Genomic DNA, 24511 nt, shown 5'->3' with positions numbered 1-24511 from the left:
TCAAACGATTTAATGGGGAAAATTGTGTGTGATGTACCTGCGAACGGAAACATTTTCCTTGGAGTGACTATGTGGGATGTATATACGAGAGGAAACATACTTCTTGGATTGACTGTGTGGGATGTCAATACTAACAGAAACGTATTCCTTGGATTGATTGTGTGGAATGAACATACGAACGGAAACGTTTAGCCGGGACTAACTGTGTGGGATGTACTTATGACAGGAAATGATTTGGCCTGTATAATTGTATTTTTTAGCACAACCATATGTATAACCGTATTTGATCACTCGCCCGTCGCACACGACCTCATTTTGCTGAGCGTGTGTGCCAGGAGGGCCTATCCCCAACGGTTTATGGGTCGTGTGGGAAGGACCCCCCTATCACACACACTCACTTGGAACGGTTCAGAATGCCATCACAGAAAGGGGTTAAAAACCGTTTGTATAGCACCACGCTGTACCAGTGACCTGCCAAATGTGATAGATGAACCACTAATATCGGATGCTATTCGGCAAATGTTTATTGGGAGTGTTAAGCCTATGACTCGAAGCAGAACTCGTCAAGATACTGCCGAAGCAAATGCTCCTCCGAGTACAAAGGCTAATCAAAATCCAAATGCCGATCAAGACGGCAATCCTGAAGGGAATGATTATACAAATGATGATGCTGATGAAAATGACAATGATCATCACGAAGAAAATGCTGATCCTCGAGTGGCAAATCGAGTTGATCCTTCATTAATTCTCGATGAAATTTAGAATCCAGGTTATCGACCCACAACTCATTCACACGCTCATTTGGCTAACTAATGTGGCAGTTTCTCCTTTGTTTTATTGGCAGAACCTACCAAGTATGAAGAAGCCATGAATGATCCAGATTGGATGAATGCCATGCGAGAGGAGTTGGCGAAATTTGTATTAAATGATGTGTGTGAATTGGTTGACAAACCGAATCCCAAGAATCACAATATCATAGGCACAAAATGGATTTTTCGCAATAAGCAAGATAAAAATGTCATTGTTGTGAGAAACAAAGCACGTCTTGTTGCTCAAGGGTACACATAGGTAGAAGGTATTGATTTCGGTGAAACATATGCTCATGTTGCACGCCTTGAGGCAATTCGCATTCTTCTCGCTTATGCAAATTACAATGATATCTTGCTTTATCAAATGGATGTGAAAAGTTCTTTCCTCAATGGTGAAATTGATGAGGAAGTTTATGTTAGATAGCCACCTAACTTTGAACATCCTGAGTTTCCTAACAAAGTTTTCAAGTTGAAAAAGGCTCTATACGGGTTGAAGAAAGCCCCTCGAGCGTGGTATGACACATTGAAGAAGTTTTTGATCGATAAAGGGTTCAAGCCAGGATCCACTGATCCTACACTTTTCACTCGTGCTGTCGATGATGATCTATTCGTATGTCAAATCTATGTGGATGATATTATTTTAGGTTGTACTAACAATTCCTATAGCTTAGAGTTTGGGAAAATGATGTCCGACAAATGTCAAATGTCTATGATGGGTGAACTCAGGTTCTTTCTCGGACTGCAAATTCGTCAACAGGCAAATGTAATTTTCATTTCTCAGGCGAAATATCTGAAAGAATGCTTGAAGAAGTTCAGAATGCAAGATTCCAAAATGAAGGGCTATAAAACCCCTATGCCCACGAATGGTAAGCTGGATGCAGATGTGTATGGTAAGGATTACGACCAGATGGCCTATCATTCTATGATTGGTTCTCTTCTTTATCTATGTGCATCCAGACCTGACATTATGTTGAGTGTTTGCATGTGTGCCCGCCATCAAGCTGCACCAAAAGAATCACATCACCAAGCGGTCAAGCGCATTCTGAGAAATTTGGCTCACACCCCCACCTTAGGTTTATGGTATCCTAAGGGAGCACATTTTGATCTCGTTGGATATACAGACTCAGATTGGGCTGGTTACTTGGTTGACAGGAAATATACTTCAGGGACATGCCATTTCTTTGGTTGATCATCGGTCTGTTGGTCATCAGGGAAGCAAAATTTTTTGTCTCTTTCTACGGCTGTGGCCGAATATATTGCTGTAGGCGCTTGTTTCACTCAGTTATTATGGATGAAGCAGACGCTCAAGGATTATAGCATCAAGGTCAAGCATATTCCTCTATATTGTGATAATGAGAGTGCCATCAAAATTGCACATAATTCTGTGCAGCATTCTCGCACGAAGCATATTGCCATCATACACCATTTAATTCACGATCATGTTGCTCGAGAGGATATTGTCATCAATCATGTCAAGACCGAAGAAAATCTCGCTGATATTTTCACCAAGCCTCTCGATGAGAAAAGATTCCGTGCGTTATGGTGTGAGCTAAATATCCTAGACTTCACAAACGTCCAGTAAGCTGGACACGACACTCGTGCTTACACTTCGACATAGGAATGGGTGCATAACACTCGAGATTTTCTTTCTGAGAGTGAATATATTAACGAAGAACTAGACTAATCGGGTGCCACGATAATTGTGCGACGCTCGGGGTCATACAGTTCTTATACGGTGGGTTGCACCACCACAATTTTCTTTTGTTGAGATTCTTTTCGATTGAAAGTTTTAGTGTTTGTCTGAATGCGTTTCAGTCATAGCTATTTGCTCAAGTGTTTGTGTTTATCTGCCTGAGTGAAATGCCTAGGACCCTCTTTTCCCTTTCACTAGTACGCGTCGGTGCTATACAAACGATTTTTAACCCCTTTCCGCGATGGCGTTTGGAACCGTCGCCAAGTGAGTGACTGCGATAGGGGGTCCTTCCCACACGACCCAAAAACCGTCGGGTATATGCCCTCCTGGCATATACGCTCGGCAAAATGAGGTCATGTGCGACCGGCGAGCACTCAAATACAGTTATACGTACAGTAGTGCTAAAATATACAACTATACAGGCGAAATCGTTTTCAGTTGTAAGTACATCCCACACAGTCAGTCCCCGCTAAACATTCTGTTCGTATGTACATTCCACACAATCCATCCAAGGAATACATTTCCATTAGTATGTACATCCCACATAGTTAATCCAGGAAGTACCAAACATTTGTGATGCGCACAACATAGCAAACAGTCTATAATTTTGAAGCATGTGTGATAAGGTCACTATCACACACATTTAGTAAGAAAGAACTATGTGCGATGCTGTTGTTAATCGCACATGTTTTTTCTTGGCTGATCATGTGTGCAGTGGAGATTGATCACACACGTTTTTCTTGGCTGATCGTGTGTGCAGTGGAGATTGATCGCACACGTAGCGGATCCTAGAAACGTGTCTGATCTCCATGTCTATCGTAGACGTTTTGCTTTCGCCAACCGTGTGCAGTGTAATCCCTAATTAATCCCTTATTAATCCCTAATTTAAAAATCATATGTTTTGAATTTGATAGTAGGCAATCACTTATTTCATATCCAACCATGTTTGTTACAAATATAGGTTCAACCACGAATGCATAATTCGATGCACATGTACATATACTGAAGAACTACAGATGCACCAAGTAAAGAATGATGAACCACAGTTGTACTAAAGACTGTAAAGAGAGAGGAGAAAGACATTCTGGTTGCTGGAGAAGCTGAAGTGGAATACGGAATGCACATAGTGTGCCCTCCTCCATGCGTAATGCACGCACGACTCTAGGCCAACCCTTTGTGATGGATGCCCGTCCATCCTTCACTGTCTTCATTACGGCTTCTCGATGCTCATTCTAGTCTGGATGAAATACTTTAACCTTCATTGTGTGTCCACCAATCATGTACTTTGCAAGGTAATCTTGAGTGAACTACTTCAGGAACCACTGCGAACGAAAAAGATTCAAACATTGTTGTCTAACAACTCATTATGGGCAGTAAAAAGAGAAGGCTACAGAGTTTGTAGTTACCATCCTACAACTCACTATTTTGTTGGATAGAGCATCAACAAATAATTTTCTTGCCACCATTCGTATCTTTTTGCTAATAATCCTTATCAGTTTCCTCACTTTATGCTTGTTCATGACTATCTCATTGCCTCATACGCAAAAAGGGTCGACGCGTGGATCCTTGCCAAGGGCATATGTACCTACAAGAAACAAGTTAATATTAGAAGCTAACAAGTGTCCAGGCCTGGATCATTATGGAACGACGAGGGAGTACAAGCCAAGGGATGAAGCTAACCTCGGCAGAAAATGGTGGCCACTCCCGCTGTTTTCCTGCATAAGTAGTGGAAAGGCATGATAAGTACAACAACCTTAACATCAAACAAATATAACAAAGGTAAACAATATCATCTCCAAATGATAGCTTGAATGTGTTGGTTTTAGCATGCTATTAAAGCATATATAAAATGGAAGGCAATGTTACCGACAACAGGCTTAACAGCCATCAAATATTGCAATTGAAACTGGTATTGTTGGAAATGAATAGAATGTAGGTAATGCTTAAACATCACTAGATAAATGTGTAAAACTGAAATAAAGGGCATGTGTTAACTACACCAGGCATAATTGGAACCAAATACACCCATTCAAACTGGTATTGATGCAGTCGAGCGACACAATTCCGACTTGCACATAATGAACAACACATTGTGAATGACTGAAATAAACAAGGAATAAATGATCAGTATAACAACCAAATATAGCCATTGGGAATTGGACAGAGTCTCACTACAACCAACCTAACAAGCAAATACAGATAAACATGGCATATGCTTGAAAACTGGACAAATGCTCACTGCAACCAACCTAACAAGCAAATACAGATAAACAAGGCATCCGCTTGAAAACTGGACAAATGCTAAAAAAAGCAACCTAACAACCAAATACAGATAAACAAGGCATCGGCTTGATAACTGGACAAATGCTCACTGCAACCAAACTAAGAACCAAATACATATAAACAAGGCATCGGCTCGATAACTAAAAAAATTCTCACTGCAACCAACCTAACAAATAAACACAAATAAACAAGACATCTACTCACTATAAACAACCAAATATAGCCATTCGTGAAACTGAAGTGGACAATTCACACTTAAACATCACATAGCCCTATTGAACAATACATTTTTGCATAACTGAAATAATTAAACATGGCACAGTTATAGCACCGCACGACAAATGCTACAACAACAAAGGGTACGGGTTGACAAGCTAGAAACGGTAAGATTTGTTGATAGGATGTTGCCTCACATTTCATGGACGGGATCCTTCCAGTTGGAAGAGCACAAGCCCATAGTGCGCTCTCTGATGTCACAGATGGGCTGTTTCACCTTGGAAGAACCTTTATGGGTGCCCTCCTCGTGGTCGTGGTCGACGAGATCTGACTTGGCAATTGAGGATCCCAAGTTGCCGCCGTAGAACGTGTCCTTCAGAAATGACAAAATGGGCTCAATGGCGTATACGGATCACAAATCCTTGACCACTTAGCGGAGGAGATTAGTTGCAGGGCTGTCGAAGAGATTGACGACGGTTGAACCAGAGGGGTTGGGGATGGACCATGTAACCTGTGACATATGGCCCGCGTGAAGCCATCGCTATCGACAAGCTTGATGTCATAGACAGCTTTCCCAAGATACAGTAATACGCAAGCCCGCTGACATGAAGCCTTCAACATGGCAACGTAGTCAACGTCTTCGCCGGCTTCCGCGGCAATGTGTTGCTCCGGATCGACAGGTCAGGGCGAACGGTGGCCACCTCGCCAACATCCGCCGGATAGGCCATGATAAACCTCTTCTTGGACGAATGCTCGTCGGGCTCCCCGGGATACGTGGTTGAGCTTAGGCTGCGACATTCTGGAGCAGGGGATGTGGATCTGGCGGGGAGGGACACCGCAGGCCTCATATAAAAACTCACGGGAGTGGGGCGACGGTTTAGGAATCGCTGGGTAACCTGCACTTTATCATCTAAGCTAGGAGGAACAGGCAGACCGGCATGGGTCGGCAGCGGCGCTGGTGGCGGCCACGAGCTAGGGTTCGAGGGGGGAGGGGGGCAGGTGGGGGACTATGGAGGAGGGGGATGGTGGTGTTTGAGGATACGCCGCGGCTACTGAAAATTTTAGTAATGGTGGGTGGAGATGGTGGTGGGCGAGGGAGGGCGACGGTTCAAATGCCTCGGCTACTACAATTTTACTATAAGGTCGGCGCTGGAGGCGTGTGGGCGACGGTTGAAGGATGGCGGCTACTAAAATTTGGGTCAAGGAATTGATGCAGGGTGGGAGTGCCCAGATCGTGCACGGTCCAATAAGAATATGCGTGTATGATAATAAGGAAAAGTAGCGGAACCACCGATTTTTGCAACGCTCAAGGCGGGTAGTTTGTTTTTATATTTCTAGATAGCTGGTCTATCGCACACATTTGTCCTAATTCCTAAATAAACTTACCCGCCTTTAGCTTGAGCAGTCGTGGTGATTTTACAGCGCACTTGCATCGCACATGGTTAAGCCAGTACCTGCACCATTTGCTTGCGCTTGCGCAGTCATGGTGATTTTACAGCACACTTGCATCACACATAGTTAAGCCAGTACCAGCACCATTTGCTCGCGCTTGCGTAGTTGTGGTGATTTTACAGCAAAAAAAATAACCTATCAATTATATGAATCTTGAGATATGCAACTTCCCACCGGGTCACCCATCCTTGGACTACTCCATCGAGAGAACGCTTAACTTCTGCGTTCTATTCGACTAGGCTAGCGGATGGGAAGCGGCACCTTGCTGATAGGAATTGCCTCCTAGCCTTTAAAGTGTTTCATGCTGGTCACCCTATGGGACCAACTCTCTCCTATCATGCACATTTGTTCTTTTAGAAACTGTGTGCGATATTTACATGGTTTATGTGTCGCTGCCTTGCCTTCAATGAGCACTAACACTAGTAGCGGGAAACCGATGGGAGAAGAGGCGGGAAACCGATGAGAGGAGAGGCAGGGAACCGATGAGAGGAGTGGCAGGAAACGGTAGCCTGTTTAGAAAACGTAGAAGAGAAGGAAGCGTGAGTAGCACGATGCATGCGCACAATGCTTACCCATGTACTGCATGTGCTGTCAAAAGGGCTGAGGGTTGCCGTTCGATCTGGGAGCATCCAACGGTGCAGACATACGAGCCGTGGGTTTGGGTTCTAGCCAATCAGAACGCACGACTCAGATTGCGCGCGCAACAGGGGGGTGGGGGGCAACGACCATGGTTTGGTAGGCACAGGGCTTTCATTAGTGAACCGTGTGCTATTTGAAAACATTTCATGAGAAGAATCTCGGTTTTTAAATCCCAGTAAATCCAAAAGTCACCCGAAAATCGTGAAACTTGGCACGGTGTCACAACATGGCACATATATGTCGAGGAATTTTTTTTCGTCCATTTTGGCGCAAGTTTTATTACAAACCGGAGCTTCTTTCAAAGAATCCTCGCGGTTCCGATTGGGAAACGTGTTCCCCTTGTTGTCGAAACATAATCACTGCCTCTTTTCGCCTTGTATTTTCTTCTACGGGCAACATTGAACGACAGGATATCCATGCTGAAATTTAAACTTATTCAGGCTTCGTTTGGCCTTTTTATACACTAATTGAGTTTCCTAGGCATTTAATGTCCATAATTCAAATCTGAACATCAAATTCATGCTCCAGTTCACCAAAATGGCTAGAAAAATTATATATGCATGTGTCCTTGGGTGCATGTTTAGGTCTCATGCCAAGAATGGGAACGAATTACAACCGTATTGGCGTCCTGCCTCGTCCTCAAACATTTGAAATCTCGTTTATTAAATCCCCGTAAAACCTAAACTCACCAGAAAGTCATGAAAGTAGGCATGGTGTCACATCATTGCACATATATGTCATGGTAAAAACATTATCCAATTTGGGCCAAGCTTTAGTACAAACCTCTTACAAACTAGAGCTTCTCTCAAAATAGCCTCGTGGTTCCGATAGGGAAACGTGTTCCCCTTGTTGTCGAAACATAATCACTGCCTCTTTTTGCCTTGTATTTTCTTTTATAGGCAACATTAAAAGATAGGATATCCGTGCTGAAATTTAAACTTATTTATGGTTCATTTGGCCTTTTTATACGCTAATTGAATTTCCTAGGCGTTTAATGTCCATAATTCAAATCAGAACTTCAAATACATGCTCCAATTCACCAAAATGGCTAGAAAAATTATACATGTGTCCTTGGGTGCATGTTTAGGTCCCATGCCAGGAATGGGAACGAATTACAACCGTACCGGCATCCTGGCTCATCCTCAAACATTTAGAATCTCAGTTTTTAAATCCCCATAAATCCTAAACTCACCAGAAAGTCATGAAAGTTGGCATGGTGTCACATCATGGTGCATATATGTCTTGGTAAAAACATTGTCCAATTTGGGCCAAGCTTTTTTACAAACATCTTACAAACCGGAGCTTCTCTCAATGAAGCCTTGTGGTACTGATAGGGAAACGTGTTCCCCTTGTGGCAAAACATAATCACTACCTCTTTTTGCCTTGTATTTTCTTCAATGGGCAACATGGAATGATAGGATATCCATGATAAAATTTAAACTTATTTAGGGTTCGTTTGGCCTTTTTATACAATAATTGAGTTTCCAAGGCATTTAATGTCCAAAATTCAAATTTGAACCTCAAGTACATGCTCTAGTTCACCAAAATGGCTTGAAAAATTATACATGCATGTGTCCTTGGGTGCATGTTTAGGTCCCATGCCAGGAATGGGAACGAATTACAACCATACCAGCGTCCTAGCTTGTCCTCAAACATTTGGAATCTCGGTTATTAAATCCCCGTAAATCCAAAACTCAGCAGAAAGTCATGAAAGTTGGCATGGTGTCACGTCATGGCACATATATGTCGTGGTAAAAACATTGCCCAATTTGGGCCAAGCTTTATTGCAAACCTCTTACAAACCGGAGCTTCTCTCAAAGAAGCCTCGTGGTTCCAACAGGGAAACATGTTCCCCTTGTTGTCGAAACATAATCACTGCCTCTTTTCGCCTTGTATTTTCTTCTACGGGCAACATGGAACGACATGATATCCATGCTGAAATTTATACTTTATTTAGGGTTTGTTTGGCCTTTTTGTACACCAATTGAGTTTCCTAGGAATATAATGTCAATAATTCAAATCTGAACTAGAAATACATGCTCCAGTTCACCAAAATGGATAGAAAAATTATACATGTGTCCTTGGGTGCATGTTTAGCTTCCTTGCCAGGAATGGGAACGAATTACAACCTTACCCACATCCTGGCTCGTCCTCAAACATTTGGAATCTCGGATTTTAAATCCCCATAAATCCAAAACTCACCAAGAAGTCATCAAAGGTGGCATGGTGTCACGTCATGGCACATATATGTCATGGTAAAAACATTGCCAATTTGGGTCAAGATTTATTACAAACCTCTTACAAATTGGAGCATGTTGCAGAACTCTTGTGGTTTCGATAGGGAAACATGTCCCCTTGTCGGCCAAATGATAATCGCTCCCTCTTCTAGCCTCGTATTTTCTTCTACACACAACACGGAATAACGGGAGATTCACGCTGAACTTTGAAATTATCCAGGGTTCGTTTGACCCTTTTGAGTTTTGTAGGCATTTAATGTCCATAATTCAAATCCGAACTACAAATACATGCTCCAGTGCACAAAAATGGCTAGAGAAAATGTACATATGTCCTTGGGGTGCATGTTTAGGTCCCATGGAATGAATGGGAATGAATTCAACCGTCTCGCCGTCCTACCTTTGCCACAAACATTACGAATCTCGGTTTTTAAATCTCTGCAAATCCAAAAATCACCAGGAAATCTTGAAACTTGGCAGGGTGTCACTAGATGGTACATATAATTGTACAATTTTGGCGAAGCTATATTACAAGCCTCTTACAAACCAAAGCTTCTCGCAACCCTCGTGGTTTTGGTGGGCGAAACGATAATCGTTGCCTCTTCAAGCCTTGAACTTTGTTTTCTACAGGCAACATAGAATAACAGGTGTGTTGTGCCAAAATTTGAAATTGTTTAGGGTTTGTTTGGCCATTGTATATATTACTTATTAAGTTTTCTATGCGTTTAATGTAGTCCATAATTCAAATTTGAACTACAAGGACATGCTCCAGTGAAGCAAAATGGGTGGGAAAATGTACATGTGTCATTAGGCTCATGTTTAGGTCTCATTTAAGGAATGGGAATGAATTACAAACTTGTCGTCGTCCAGAAACATTGAGAATCTTGGTTCTTAAATCCTAGTAAATCAAAAACTCACCCAAAAAACATGAAACTTGGCATGGTTTCATGACATGGCACATATATGCCGTGGTAAAAAAATTGTCCAGTTTGAGAAGAGGCGCACACATTAGTAGCCAACGAAGTCCTTTTTGAAACAAAAAGCTGACACGTTAATATCACAAGCGATTGTATTATATGAACCGTGCCAAAATTTAACCATACTCAGTGGCGTGCGTGTAGCTGTTTGATTATACGGGACAAGCGCGAGAACTCCGTTGTGCAGGCTCGACGGGACACATGCGAGAAGTCCGCCGTGTAGGCTCGACGTGATGCATGCATCTTGTCCACCTCGTAGGCTCGACGGGACACGTGCGAGCAGCAAGGCCGCCCATGCTCACCGGGAAACGAGCTCTTTGACCTCCATGCACCAGCTGCTGCCCACCTCACTCACAACTTCTCCATTAATGGGTTAATTAAAGCTCCTGGACAGAGGGTTTATTTTAGGGGTGGACAGATGGTGTTTTCTTGTGATCCCGTGGCAGCATTTGCTTTGTTCATGTTTTCAACTCGTATTCCGGCCTAATTTAAATTGCCACATAGGGCAATGGATAATATGATGACAAATAAAATGGCAACAAATAGTACGGTGACAAATCTATAATGGTGCAGATAATAATTGTCTTACATATTTCGGATAATTTTAAATGCCACATGCGGCAAAGCCCGGAAGATACGAGGGCAAGAGAAGAAGGAAATCACAGACAATGATTTGGATCGCTACCGTATCTACTCTTCGATGGATCGCCGGGCGATGACATCCTCCAGCTCCTTCTTCAGTTCCTCATGAATTTTCTTGAAAGCAGCCATGGATTCCTCCACCTCCTGCTCGCGGTTGATTCCGAGCTTTCCTCAAGTCACCCATCAGTTCCTCGACAACAGCTGTCAGCGTCATCCCCGATGCACTACTCTGCTCATGCAGCATCTTCCAGCTGGCGGCCTCCTCCTCCTTCTTGGCGAGCGCCTTGAAGAGATTCGCATTGTCACTCATGATTTTCTCAACGAGGCCGCTCGCCTTGTCAACTGAGGCATCACTGATCTCGAACAGCTTCATCAAGGTGTCGACTAGCTCCTGCTGCTTAATGAGGCCATCGAGAATGTCGTCATCGCCGAACAAGGACTTTAGCAATGCCAACTCATCATGATCGCTGACATGGCGCTTGTGAGAGCCCTCGTGTGCCCGTGAGAGCTCGTTCAAGGGCTCCGCGACGCGCCACGCCATCTCTGCTGTGGCTGCCGCTTCGTGGCGGGACCTCTCTAGTGCTTTCGCGGCCTTGGTCTTTGCTGCCTGGTTATATGCCCACCCAACACTCCTCCTACTGGTCATGGCGGAACGACTTGACAGGAAAGACCAGTTTTGTGGGTGATGAGGAGAGGAACTGTGAAGTAATTTTCGAGTGGGTAGTGTTTATAGCCCGGTGCTAAGTGTGAACACATATTAGTTTGATCTGTGTGAAAAGATTTGCAATACTTATTGCATTGTAATCTGCAATGTGACGAGAAACAAGGTCAAAATTTATTGATGGTTATCGGCCTACAAAGCCCCGTTTCTGTTGTTCTGCCTCATCGCAAACAATTCTTTTGGATCAACCGTATGCCATGCATCGGAAGCCCGAAACGTGGGCCCTTGTTCTTGGATGTACGTGTATGTGTCTTCCCACTATCACACATGGTCATGATATCACCATAATGTCCTATGGATGCGTCGCTGCGTCTCCCACAGGGTGCCAGAAGGTTGACCACGTGGTTGCTCGCCGTGGCGTCCCTATTTTTTTTGTGGGTCCGTGGCGTTCCCGCGCGCTCTTCTCGCCGTTGAGGCAAATTTACAATGGCAAAGGTTAATAATTGTCTTACATATTTAGGATAATTTAAAATGCCATATGCGGCAAGGCACAAAACACTCACAACCTACTTATGCATAGAATTATAATAAAATATAGGCTAAAAAGCTGAGTCGGTGGCCTTCCAACGACTGTCTTCTTGGACTCCATGATCAGCATATCACCCTTGCGGCCATTCATTATGTGTAACTTACTCATCATCACACATGAGTACTCGGAGATGCATCATATGCGATACTCCTAGCCACCGCAAGCAACTAGTTTGCAATTTTCAAAGTTTTTTGTATGAACAAAATCGCACATGAACTTACTATAGTAACCGTCTGTGTTATAATTTCTCATCGCAAATAGTACATCCGAGTGGGCTGTTTGCTGCGTATCACACACATTTGGTTTACATGAATCATTTGTGTTCTTTTGGCTGATCGCCAATGCCGCATATCACACACATCTTGTTAAGATGAACCGGTTTCGTTCTCTTGCCTAATCGAAAATAGCTTGTACGAGTGAATTGTATGCCATATATCACACACACCTTCATCTGGCTGACCATTTTTGTTGCATTCCCTAATAGCACACAGTTCATCGGAGGGAACTGTATGTCGTATATCGCACACACATTGATATGGCTGCCCGTTTCTGTTGTTCTTCCTCATTGCAAACAGTTCTGTTGGATCAACTGTATGCCCAGCATCGCACAAGTAACTAAAATCTGAACCGTGTTTGATGTCTCCACCATCGCAAATGTTTTGCACCTTTTTTGATGGTTTTTTCACACCACCATTTGCGATTATTGCATCGCACACAGTTTCGTCGAAGGGTCTCTGATCGCAGTGTCGCGTTAGTAGCATCCTGCAGTAGTGTTTGCTCTATATCTTCTAGTTTGTTGTTCCGTTACAAATGCTCAAGTTTTATGTGGAACAAAACTTTATCTGGTGTCCTTGACCACGATTAAGATTCGGTCCGAACTTTAATCTATTTTGGCGAAAGCTGTCAACAATTTGAGGTTTCCCACCCAAGTCAGGACCATAATCTTTTATGACGGTTGCCACGTGAAATACATCAACTGCCACTCCATCTTGTTCGTTGAATCGCAAGCGTCCCTGTATAGAGGTCGGTCGATCAAAATCCACTGCGTGCGGTTATTTCCAGTCGCATATAAAAACCGCAGCACTCTTGTCGGTGTCAAAACCGGCGGATCTCGGGTAGGGGGTCCCGAACTGTGCATCTAGGCGGGTGGTAACAGGAGACGAGGGACACGATGTTTTACCCAGGTTCGGGCCCTCTCGATGGAGGTAAAACCCTACGTCCTGCTTGATTAATATTGATGATATGGGTAGTACAAGAGTGGATCTACCACGAGATCAAGGAGGCTAAACCCTAAAGCTAGCCTATGGTATGATTGTTGTAATGTATGTTGTGTCCTACAGACTAAAGCCCTCCGGTTTATATAGACACCGGAGGAGGCTAGGGTTACACAGAGTCGGTTACAATGGTAGGAGATCTACATATCCGTATTGCCAAGATTGCCTTCCACGCCAAGGAAAGTCCCATCCGGACACGGGACGGAGTCTTCAATCTTGTATCTTCGTAGTCTTGGAGTCCGGCGGACGATGATAGTCCGGCTGTCCAGACACCCCCTAGTCCAGGACTCCCTCAGTAGCCCTTGAACCAGGCTTCAATGACGATAAGTCCGGCGCGCATAATGTTCGGCATTGCAAGGCGGGTTCCTCCTTTGAATAATCCAGAGAAGATCGTGAACACCAGGATAGTGTCCGGCTCTGCAAAATAAATTCCACATTCCACCGTAGAGAGAATAAAATGGACACAAATCCAATCTGCTGCGTATTATGCGGCATGACATCACACCGCTACCAAGCCTTTACTTGAATCGTTTATTATACCACCTCAGCACGTTTAGCGAAGCGGTTTCCTTGGCACGTCCTGTCGAAGCAGAGATCGTGTTCCCCTTATTCTGGGATTCTCATCAATACGGACATGGGTAACCCAACCGCGCCATTGATGGTGGCACTTGGGAGATAAGCGAGTTTTACCAGGCTGGTGGGGGACGCATAGTCTTCGTCCACCTATATAAGGGATAAGGATTCACCTTTTCACCTACGCCTTCTTCCTCCTTTGCTTATCCATCTCCGCGCACTCAAGCTCCAACGCCCAAGCTCGCGCATCTCGCCTCGACCTTCTCTGACCATGTCCGGAGCGGGAGGCAAATGGTTGGCCTCCACCGTTAAGGAGGAGCACATCACCAAGCTGCGCAGCGCCGGATACCTTTCCGGCGACATCGCGCATCGGCTGCCCAACGAGGGGCAGCTCATCCCTACCCCCAGGCCCCATGAGAGGGTTGTTTTCCTCCCCCACTTCCTCCGCGGACTGGGTTTTCCACTTCACCCTTTTGTCCGGGGGCTCATGTTCTACTACGGCCTGGGTTTCCATGATCTGGCGCCGAACTTCATCCTCAACATCTCGGCATTTATCGTCGTGTGTGAGGCCTTCCTCTGCATCCGGCCACACTTCGGCCTGTGGCTCAAGACCTTCAACGTCAAGCCGAAGGTTGTGATGGGCACGCAAGCGGAATGTGGAGGCGCCATGTTGGGCAAGATGCCCAACGTTCTTTGGCTCGAAGGGGCCTTCGTGGACTCCGTTAAAGGGGTGGCAATCGGGGTGGTTCTACATCACCGAGCCACGCGAACCCACGTAGGCGGCGGCCCCTGAGTTCAGATCTGGCATCCCCACGCAGCTCACCTCCTAGAAAGAGAAGGGATTGTCGTGGGGCAATCCGAAGGAGCTGACGGGACTCCGAGCCTGTTCCAGAAGCTGGTGAACAATAAGCTCCGGCTCGTCGACGTGGTCCAAGTCATGCTCATCCGCCGGATTCTCCCATGCCAAGAACGGGCATTCAATCTGTGGGAGTTCAATCCGGAACAGCACCAGGCGCTAAGTGGGCTCTTCGACACGATGTACGAAGGCGCATGGAGGGTGCTGTTTAAGGGCGCCGAAGCCCCCGCATCCGCAACAGAAGATCGCGGATTCCGCTCGTAGCATCCAGCTGATGAGGTAAGTGATTCAACCCCTTTATGGGACACTTATTGTTAAGAGTTTGACCCTAAGCGGGTTTCAATCTTCCTTCTCCTTTGACAGGAATGGATGAAGAAGGCCGAGCAGCTCATCTGCCTGGCTCCCATGCCAGAAGACCCAGTGGACGCCCGTCTAGCGGGGTTGCTGGTTCCGGCACCGCACGTGGTGCTGGAGAAGAAGGCCAAGAAGGTGGCCACGGGTACTCGGAAGAGTACCCGTTTTCAGGTGTCCGACGAAGAGGCGGACTCCTCCCCCGAAGACGAGGAGGAGGAAGAAGACTCTCTCCCGGAGGAGGGAGAGAGAAAAAGGAAGGCTTCCCCAATAGGGGAGGCCGAAGGGTCCAAGAGGGGGAGAACTATTCCCCCGGACAGCTCCGCTAACACCAACGTTGGCGAAGAGGAGTGGCCTTCAAGGGCCAGGCCTCCAGCGAGATCGTAAGTATCCGGATCCCTGCATAATCTGAAATTTCTTTCGTGCCACAGAGTGCCTTTCTAATGCCGCATACTGTCTGCAGTCCGGCCGATGATGATCTCCCCGCTTCATCGAGCGGGTCGTTGGCCCCGTCGGATGTGGATTCACTTCCGACTGCCTCCACCCCCCGCGCCGATGAGGACGCCGAGGTGGGATCCCAGAGAGGGACCCATCAGGAGGAGGCTCCGGAGGCGCCGTCAGGCAGCCTCCCGGACTTTGCGCCGGACTCTACATCGGAACCCACAGTGGTTCCAGAGTCCGGCAGGCGGCCCCTTCGAAAGAAGGGCAAGACCGTGACACCGGCGACCTCCGTCCATCCGGAGGCGCCGGATAACTTGTTGGAAGCGCTTAAAGGCGCTTCCATCGAGGAAGAACACCACACTATCATGAGTGTGGTGATTCAGAAGGTTCAGCTTGCCAAGAGCGGGCTGATCTAAGCCTGCAGCAGCCTTCTAACAGGCTTTGAGGTAAGAAGTTAAAGTTATGTAATGTAATACCGCATAGACAGTAGCCCCTGATGCTCAGTTCGGTGTTCGGAAAGAAAAGCCGGACTGAGGATCTAACAAGATATACGCAGGGTTGCTTAAAATATGTTAATATGGGTTTGCAGGCTGCGCTGCTGACCTCTGCCGCACTGACTGCGGAGGTCGATGTGTTAAAGCAGGATCTCGAGCGGTCCGAGCAAGAGCTCGGCCATGCCAAGAAGCAGCTCGAGGACAAAGAAAGTGAGTAACACCACTTTGAATAGTTACCTAACAGAAAAGGATTTTGGTTGCAATAAAATTAACAAGGATAATATGGGTATTGTAGGGGCCACGAACGAGGTGGCAGCCCTGAAGGAGGCTGTGTCCGTGGCCGAACGCAGTGCGGCCGCGGAACGGGCAGAGCGAGAAAAGCAGGAGGCACGGGTGGCGGAAGTACGACAAGAGCTCCAGGCTCTCATGGAGAAGCATGAGAGTTTGGAGCGTGACTCCAAGACTCGAGAGTCCGAGCTTGCCTCGGCTCTCGAAAGTGCCAAGTCCTCCAAGGCCGAGGCCCGTAAGGCCCTTCAGGAGGTTGAAGATGTAAAGAAGATAGCGGCGGGTAAGGCATTTTTCATGCAAAGCAAGCATGTTAATGTAAAATACCTGACACTTACCCGCATTCGGAGCTCTCCAGGGGAGTTTGCAGATCTGCCGCGTAGTGCGTCCAATGCCGCCACATTCTATCGTGGCGAGGAGGGGAGCTCGACGGAGAAGGTCTTCTGGTCTCAGTACGCTGAGGCCGGACATCCGGTGCCCCCAAGCAACCAGCTGAAGCAGCTGGCCGAACTCCACAAGGTAGCTGAGGAGGCCATGAAGGGCCTTATAGTCCGGCTGTGGCCTGGACAGGCCATGCCTGGGAGCTACTTCGGCCTCGTGCGGCGGCTGGTGGATGCGTGCCCCTGGGTGGAGGTCATCAAGCGCTCCGCCTGTATTGAAGGTGCTCGTCGGGCCCTTGCCCGCACAAAGGTGCATTGGGGCAGGTTGGATGCGGAGAAGCTTCTCACGGACCCACCGCCACTGGGCAAGGAGTATCGCACGCCCGAAATGTATTATAAAACTATCCTGAAGGGAGCCCGCGATATTGCGGATGAGTGCCCCAGAAATGTATTCTTTGAGTAAACTCGCTATGTATTATCCTGTGCGCTGAAACTTTGTTCATGTGCGCATTAAGCAACACTTGTTTAATTTAAAATATTACCTTCTGTGCGGCCGTTTATAAAATCTGAGAGATGGAAAGTCGTTGGCTTCAGCCCCCGAGCCACGAGTGCTGGGGTGTTCGGGATAAACTTGAGCACTCTTGTTCCCATTTTTGGGTCCATCTAGGGAGGCGCTCAACACAATGAACAAGGCAACCGGACTTATAATGCTTGAACACTCTCACTTAGCCATAGAATTCTATAATTTTAAATTCCGGCGAAGCCCCTGGTATTCGGAAGACCAAATCTGGGGCGCTATCCACGCCTTCGCCGGACATTGTCCGGAAATCGCTCGAAGCGGCGTGAGTCTTTAAGGACCCGAAAAGACCTCTCGAACAGCGACCAGTCTCTCGCCTTATCATGCCGGTCAGTTTTAGCTTTCTCCACTGAGGCGCTCGCCCGGCTCAACCGGGCCGCAATCGCAGTGGTTCTCCCAGTGCCACCTTAGCCGACAGAACGGAATGTAAGGCACCAAAACGTGGGAGCCGGGCAAACCCAACTATTGAACCAAGACATGATTCGGAGCCGATTCATATAATGCTATAAGTTCGGGGTGCCGCACTTATGAAAGTGTTCGGACTTATCACACCATAATGTGGGGAACATAAGCCCCTGGTGTGTTAGGTCGTACCAAAATGTACGGATGCAAGATATCATGTAATGGACATATGTATATTAAAAGTAATTCAATTGCCGTCGAAAAGTGCTGCATTATTTATTAAAGAAAGTCTGCTATGAGTGGGGACTGATACAAATAGTGCTGTAAGAAAGGGATTTGGACTAATTAAACATGTCCCCCTCCAGGGGTGAGCTGCGGACTTCGTGTATATAATCGAATTTAATGCTCGTAATTGAGACCACCTGAGTGTTCGTCGCAGCCTTCGTTCTTCCCTGACTGTTTCATCATGAGTTCGACAGGTTCACCGCCGGACAGGGCCTCTGGTTAATGGAGTCCTGTGTACATAAAGAAGGAAAATAAGAATAAAAAAGAGGGGGGCACACTTGCGAGCCCCTGGTGCGGTCGAGCCGCACTCTGGGTCCATTGTGATCGTGTCCCTTCCCTTGCGCCCATGGTATCTCCAAGGCGTAATGATGTACGCGGAGGGTTGTTCTTGCAATCATGCGAGGGCGGGGGTTGGGGCCGCATTGCTACGCGTGCTCTGATCGCGTCAGGTGGTCTTGGTTGGTATTGCTTCGGGTGCGTTTTGCTGTATCCGGCCGTTTAACGGCCGGACTCGAGAATTGCCTTAAAAGGCTGCTCTGTACTTCTGCCGCGAGAGCCGCTATGTGTTCCTCCGTTCGGAGGGAGCGTTCCGTATTCCCGTTGACCGTGATGACTCCGCGAGGGCCTGGCATCTTGAGCTTTAGGTATGCGTAATGCGGCACCGTGTTGAACTTTGCAAACGCGGTTCGTCCAAGCAGAGCGTGATAGCCACTGCGAAATGGGACTATGTCGAAGATTAACTCTTCGCTCCGGAAATTATCCGGGGATCCGAAGACCACTTCCAATGTGACTGAGCCCGTACAATTGGCTTCCACACCTGGTATGACACCTTTAAAGGTTGTCTTTGTAGGTTTAATCCTTGAGGGGTCTATGCCCATCTTGCGCACTGTATCCTGATAAAGCAGGTTCAGGCTACTACCGCCGTCCATCAGGACTCTCTTGAGATGAAATCCATCGACGATTGGGTCTAGAACCAATGCGGCGAATCCGCCATGGCGTATGCTAGTCGGATGGTCTCTTCGATCGAAAGTGATCGGACAAGAGGACCATGGATTGAACTTCGGGGCGACTGGCTCCATCGCATAGACGTCCCTTAGTGCGCGCTTCCTCTCCCTCTTGGGTATATGGGTTGCATAAATCATGTTCACCGTCCGCACTTGTGGGGGGAAACCCTTCTGTCCTCTATTGTTCGGCGGTCGGGTCTCTTCCTCGTCGTCGCTGTTTAGCCCCTTGTCATTGTTTTCGGCAATTAACTTACCTGCCTGCTTGAACACCCAACAATCTCTATTGGTGTGATTAGCTGGCTTTTCAGGGGTGCCATGTATCTGGCATAAGCGGTCGAGTATTCGGTCCAAATTGGACGGACCCGGAGTGGTTCTTTTGAATGGCTTCTTCCATTGACCGGGTTTAGAGCCTCGGAATCCGGCATTGACTGCCGTATCCTCCTTATCGTCGCCGTTAATGCGGCGTTTGTTTTTATTTCGACGTGACCTGCCGTTGTTGTCCTTAGTATCCGGACTGCCAGAATTTTTACGGAGATTGTTGCTGCGAGCTAGCTAGCTATCCTCTCCCGCGCACAAGCGGGTCATTAATGATGTGAGGGCTGCCATGGATTTCGGCTTTTCCTGTCCCAGGTGCCGGGCTAGCCATTCGTCACGGATGTTATGTTTGAAGGCTGCAAGGGCCTCTGCATCCGGACAGTCTACGATTTGGTTTTTCTTTGTCAAGAACCGTGTCCAGAATTGTCTGGCCGATTCGTCTGGCTGCTGAATGATGTGGCTTAGGTCATCGGCGTCTGGTGGTCGCACATACGTGCCCTGGAAGTTGTCGAGGAATGCGGCTTCCAGGTCTTCCCAACACCCAATTGACTCTGCGGGCAAGCTGTTGAGCCAATGCCGAGCTGGTCCTTCAAGCTTGAGTGGGAGATACTTGATGGCATGGAGATCGTCGCCGCGGGCCATATGGATGTGGAGAAGATAATCTTCGATCCAAACCGCGGGGTCTGTTGTGCCATCGTAGGACGCAATGTTTACGGGTTTGAACCCTTCAGGGATTTGATGATCCATTACTTCGTCAGTGAAGCATAGCAGGTGTGCGGCGCCTCTGTATTGAGCAATATCACGACGCAGCTCGAGAGAGCATTGTCTGCTGTTTTCGGCCCGGCCGGGGTTATTGTATCCGGCGCGACGGTATTCGTCATGGGTCGGGGGGCGCCCACGTGATCCGTAGATGGATCTGGATTGCCTTGCTTTGTCCTCCAATATATCTCGCAAGTCCGGCGTGTTCCCTCTTGGCTTCGTACTTTTGGAGCGATGCCGGGGTACGGTCTTGGTTGGGGGCCTGGATGCCTCTCTGTCACGACCACGGGGTGGTCGGTCAGCCGTATCGTGCGCTGGTGATGGAGGTATGTATGCTTCCTCCTCTAATCGGGGGAGCAGCTTGCGTCTTGGGTAGCTTTTGGAGGGGCGTTCGAGTTTATACTCTTCGGCCGCGAGGACCTCGGTCCATTGATCGGCCAGCAGGTCCTGATCAGCTTGAAGCTGCTGCTGCTTTTTGTTTAGGCTGTTTGCTGTGGCGATAAGCCTGCGCTTGAAACACTCTTGTTCGATGGGATCCTCGGGCACGACAAATTCGTCATCGTTGAGGCTTGCTTCGTCTTCGGAGGGAGGCATATAGTTATAATCCTCAACCTCTTCGTCTGCCGCCCTCTCGTGAGGGCTTGCTTCTGCATGCTCCTGCGCTGAGTCTTGCTGGAGGGGGTTATCTTTGGCGCTTTCTGGGGTATTATTATCTCCTGTGCCGGAATCTCCATTCTTGCTGTGGCGGGATTTAGAGCGGCGCCACTGGCACTGGCGCTTGGGCTGTTTCTTTAAAGAATCTGCCTCCGCTGTTTCTTCGCCGTCCCCGTCTTTTGGGGTGTCCACCATGTATATGTCGTATGATGAGGTGGTCTTCCAGTGCCCTGTAGGCGTTGGTTCCTGTTCGTCTCCGGCATCGTCGTCCATAGCGTCGATGTCTTCGGAGTCGTAGTCTAGCATGTCGGTTAGATCGTCGACAGTGGCTACAAAGTGGGTGGTGGGTGGGCTCTGAATTTCTTCGTCGTCCGTATCCCAACCATCCTGGACATAGTCCGGCCAGGAATCTCCCGATAACGAGAGATGCTTTAGCGAATTTAGGATGTCGCCAAAGGGCGAGTGTTGGAAGATGTCCGCGGCGGTGAATTCCATAACCGGCGCCCAATCCGATTCGATTGGTAGGGGCGTGGGAGGTCTGGAGTCCGGCAAGGAGTCCGGCACCTCGGAATCACGAGTTTCATGGGGGACAAGATTAGCGTTCGGCTCCATCGTCGTGGAAGTTGAAGCCCCCGAGGTGGTGTCCATCCACCGATCCTTAATCTGGGCGATCGGCTCTGGACTAAAGGACGAAGCGGATTCGTGTGTGGCCACCAAGGCACTGTTCGGCGGCAGAGCTAGATCATGCCCATCGTAACAGTGCGGCACGCTTGGCTGTGGCTCGAGCCCGTCGAAGATCAAGTCTCCGCGGGCGTCGGCCGTGAAGTTTAGACTTCCGAATCTGACCTGACGGCCAGGGGCGTAGCTTTCGGTCTGCTCCAGATGGCCAAGCGAATTAGCCTGCAATGCCAAGCCGCCGAATACGAAGATCTGTCCGGGGAGAAAAGTCTCACCCTGGACAGCGTTGTTGGTTGAAGACTCCATCGAGCATATCGGTGACGACATAGAGGAACTCTCAATGAAAGCACCAATGTCGGTGTCAAAACCGGCGGATCTCGGGTAGGGGGTCCCGAACTGTGCGTCTAGGCGGATGGTAACAGGAGACGAGGGACACGATGTTTTACCCAGGTTCAGGCCCTCTCGATGGAGGTAAAACCCTACGTCCTGCTTGATTAATATTGATGATATGGGTAGTACAAGAGTGGATCTACCACGAGATCAAGGAGGCTAAACCCTAAAGCTAGCCTATGGTATGATTGTTGTAATGTATGTTGTGTCCTACGGACTAAAGCCCTCCGGTTTATATAGACACCGGAGGAGGCTAGGGTTACACAGAGTCGGTTACAATGGTAGGAGATCTACATATCCGTATTGCCAAGCTTGCCTTCCACGCCAAGGAAAGTCCCATCCGGACACGGGACGGAGTCTTCAATCTTGTATCTTCGTAGTCTTGGAGTCCGGCGGACGATGATAGTCCGGCTGTCCGGACACCCCCTAGTCCAGGACTCCCTCAACTCTCCTTTCTTCCAGTTCACTTTCTTTCCCCTCGCCTACTCTCCGCTTAAACCCTCACTGCAGCGCTCCACCTTGAGCTTGACGCCGGCGACCCCTTTGCTGCTTCACTACCGGAAAGTGGTCACCGAAGTCTTTCCATGCCCCCGCTGGAGATCTTCTTCCCTGCGCCGCCATAGCTATCGCACGTCACCAAAGCTAGGGTATGTGTGGTTCGAACTCGGACCTCCATTCTTCACGATTCGAGTTTGTCCGCGGTTATTTTCTTCCGATTTTACCGCATATACTCGATCGAGGTTTTTACCCTTACTAGTGTGGATGTGGTTTGTAGTTATCCCTTGCATCTGTATATCCTCAAATCTAGGGTTTGTGTTATGTTTCACTCGACTGAAATGCCTAGCACATTGTCTAGTATACTCTTCATACCTACTAGCTCGCTCTACACTTTTCATTCATTCAAAACATCTCTCAAAGTCTGCATCTAATTCTTCTTCAAAATGTTTTTGTTCGAAAAAAATATTCGTTGTGAGCATTTGTAACCATGTCCCATTTCCCCTTGTATCTACTCTCATTCACAGGTATATGCAGTCTGTTGAGGATTCTGCTAGACCACATAGTATGGTCGATGAGGAAGAGGTTTTCATGGGAACAACTGATGAATCCAAAGCTCCAAATGCCAAGGGCCAGGCCCATCATCCAGCAAAAGAAAGATATCTGAACCGAATGAAAACAAGCAAGAAGTAGATGCACCGAAGAAAAAGAAGGGTGGCAGGCAACCTTTCAAAAATTCAGCTCAGTATATCTCTCATTACAACTACAATACGGTTCGAGGAGAAGCTTCATCATAGAGACGAAAGTGGATTCGACGCCACCGGGTGCGCAAGTGGTTCCACTATAAAATGGTTCATCCTCGATTCGCCAAGAACTTTGCATTCCATGCCCTGTGGGGTGACTGTCGTGAAATTGGCCTTGTCTGTGCAAGTGGTCCCCAGGAAAGACCTCCACCTCTACCGTATGCACATGAGTCGTCTCTCAAGACTCCCGAATCTTATGCTGATGAGTTGGACAAGCGCCTGAAGAATGCTGAAAAGAGAACCAAGAAGGCTGAAAAGGAAAGAGCCAAAGAAGAAGAAAATCGTCATCTTATCTAATCAGACGTCGAAAATAAAAAGGCTGAAGGAAACTTAGAACGCCATTCTAAGCTCAAGCATGATCCTAGCTCTGCTACTTTGAGGAAAAAGAGCATGCCAAAGAGAAGGCCAGCTAAACCAGTTGAGTGTGACGCTGCAAGTGATTCCTCCAATCAAGATGATCCTCCACTCACAAGAGAATAAATTGATGCAACTCTTTCCGAGCAAGTGAACGTCACTACTTCCACCATATTGCCTGATCTTCGAGCGAGTGCAATCCAATAGCACCTCCGAAGAAGAATACTCTAAAGAGAAAAACGCCTCCTACCTCTGTCACAATGAATGACCCCTCACCCTGATGCAATAGATTTGCATGATTTGGTAGTTGCTGCCTCAATAGGCACAACTAAGCAGGAGAGAAGATCCCGAAGCAAAAGGTGAAGAAAACAACGACTCCCTTTGTCGAGCAAAGTGATCCGCAAGAAAATACTGTGAAAGAAAAGTCTGCTCAATTTGCTCCAAACTTGACTCAACCATTCGCGTCTATGCCTCCGACCAAGAGAAGTCTAGTTCAGACTGCTCCTATTGCACAGACCAACAATGACACTGATGCAACACATTACTTCAATCAAGTATTCATTATGGAGCAGCTTGACAGATTCGTGGAGAACATGTTTGATGGAGAAGTGGCATCTTTGCCCATTCCCTCTGAAGTGATTAATCAAGCCTCTGTTCTTGTTCAAGACATGAGAGTCGATTCTGTTGAGATCAATGACCTCACTGCCCTGCTCAAGGAGATTGACAACCGTATGAAAGCTACAAAATCCAAGTTTGTCATCAAGCAACTTGAAGAACCCTAGGTGGATGTCAATAAGGCTTTGACTATCCTTCGGCATAGAATATTAGGGTTTCATTCCGATTTTGATCAAATTGTTCGCAAAATTTTCCTCGATCATCAAGTCCAAGCCACTAGTTACAATGATCTCATCAAAGGGCATATTGATCAATCTGCTCGACAGAAGCA

Source organism: Triticum aestivum, chromosome 6B, assembly GCF_018294505.1.
Source record: "Triticum aestivum cultivar Chinese Spring chromosome 6B, IWGSC CS RefSeq v2.1, whole genome shotgun sequence".
NCBI lineage: Eukaryota > Viridiplantae > Streptophyta > Magnoliopsida > Poales > Poaceae > Triticum > Triticum aestivum.
Note: the sequence above shows the minus strand (reverse complement) of the source record.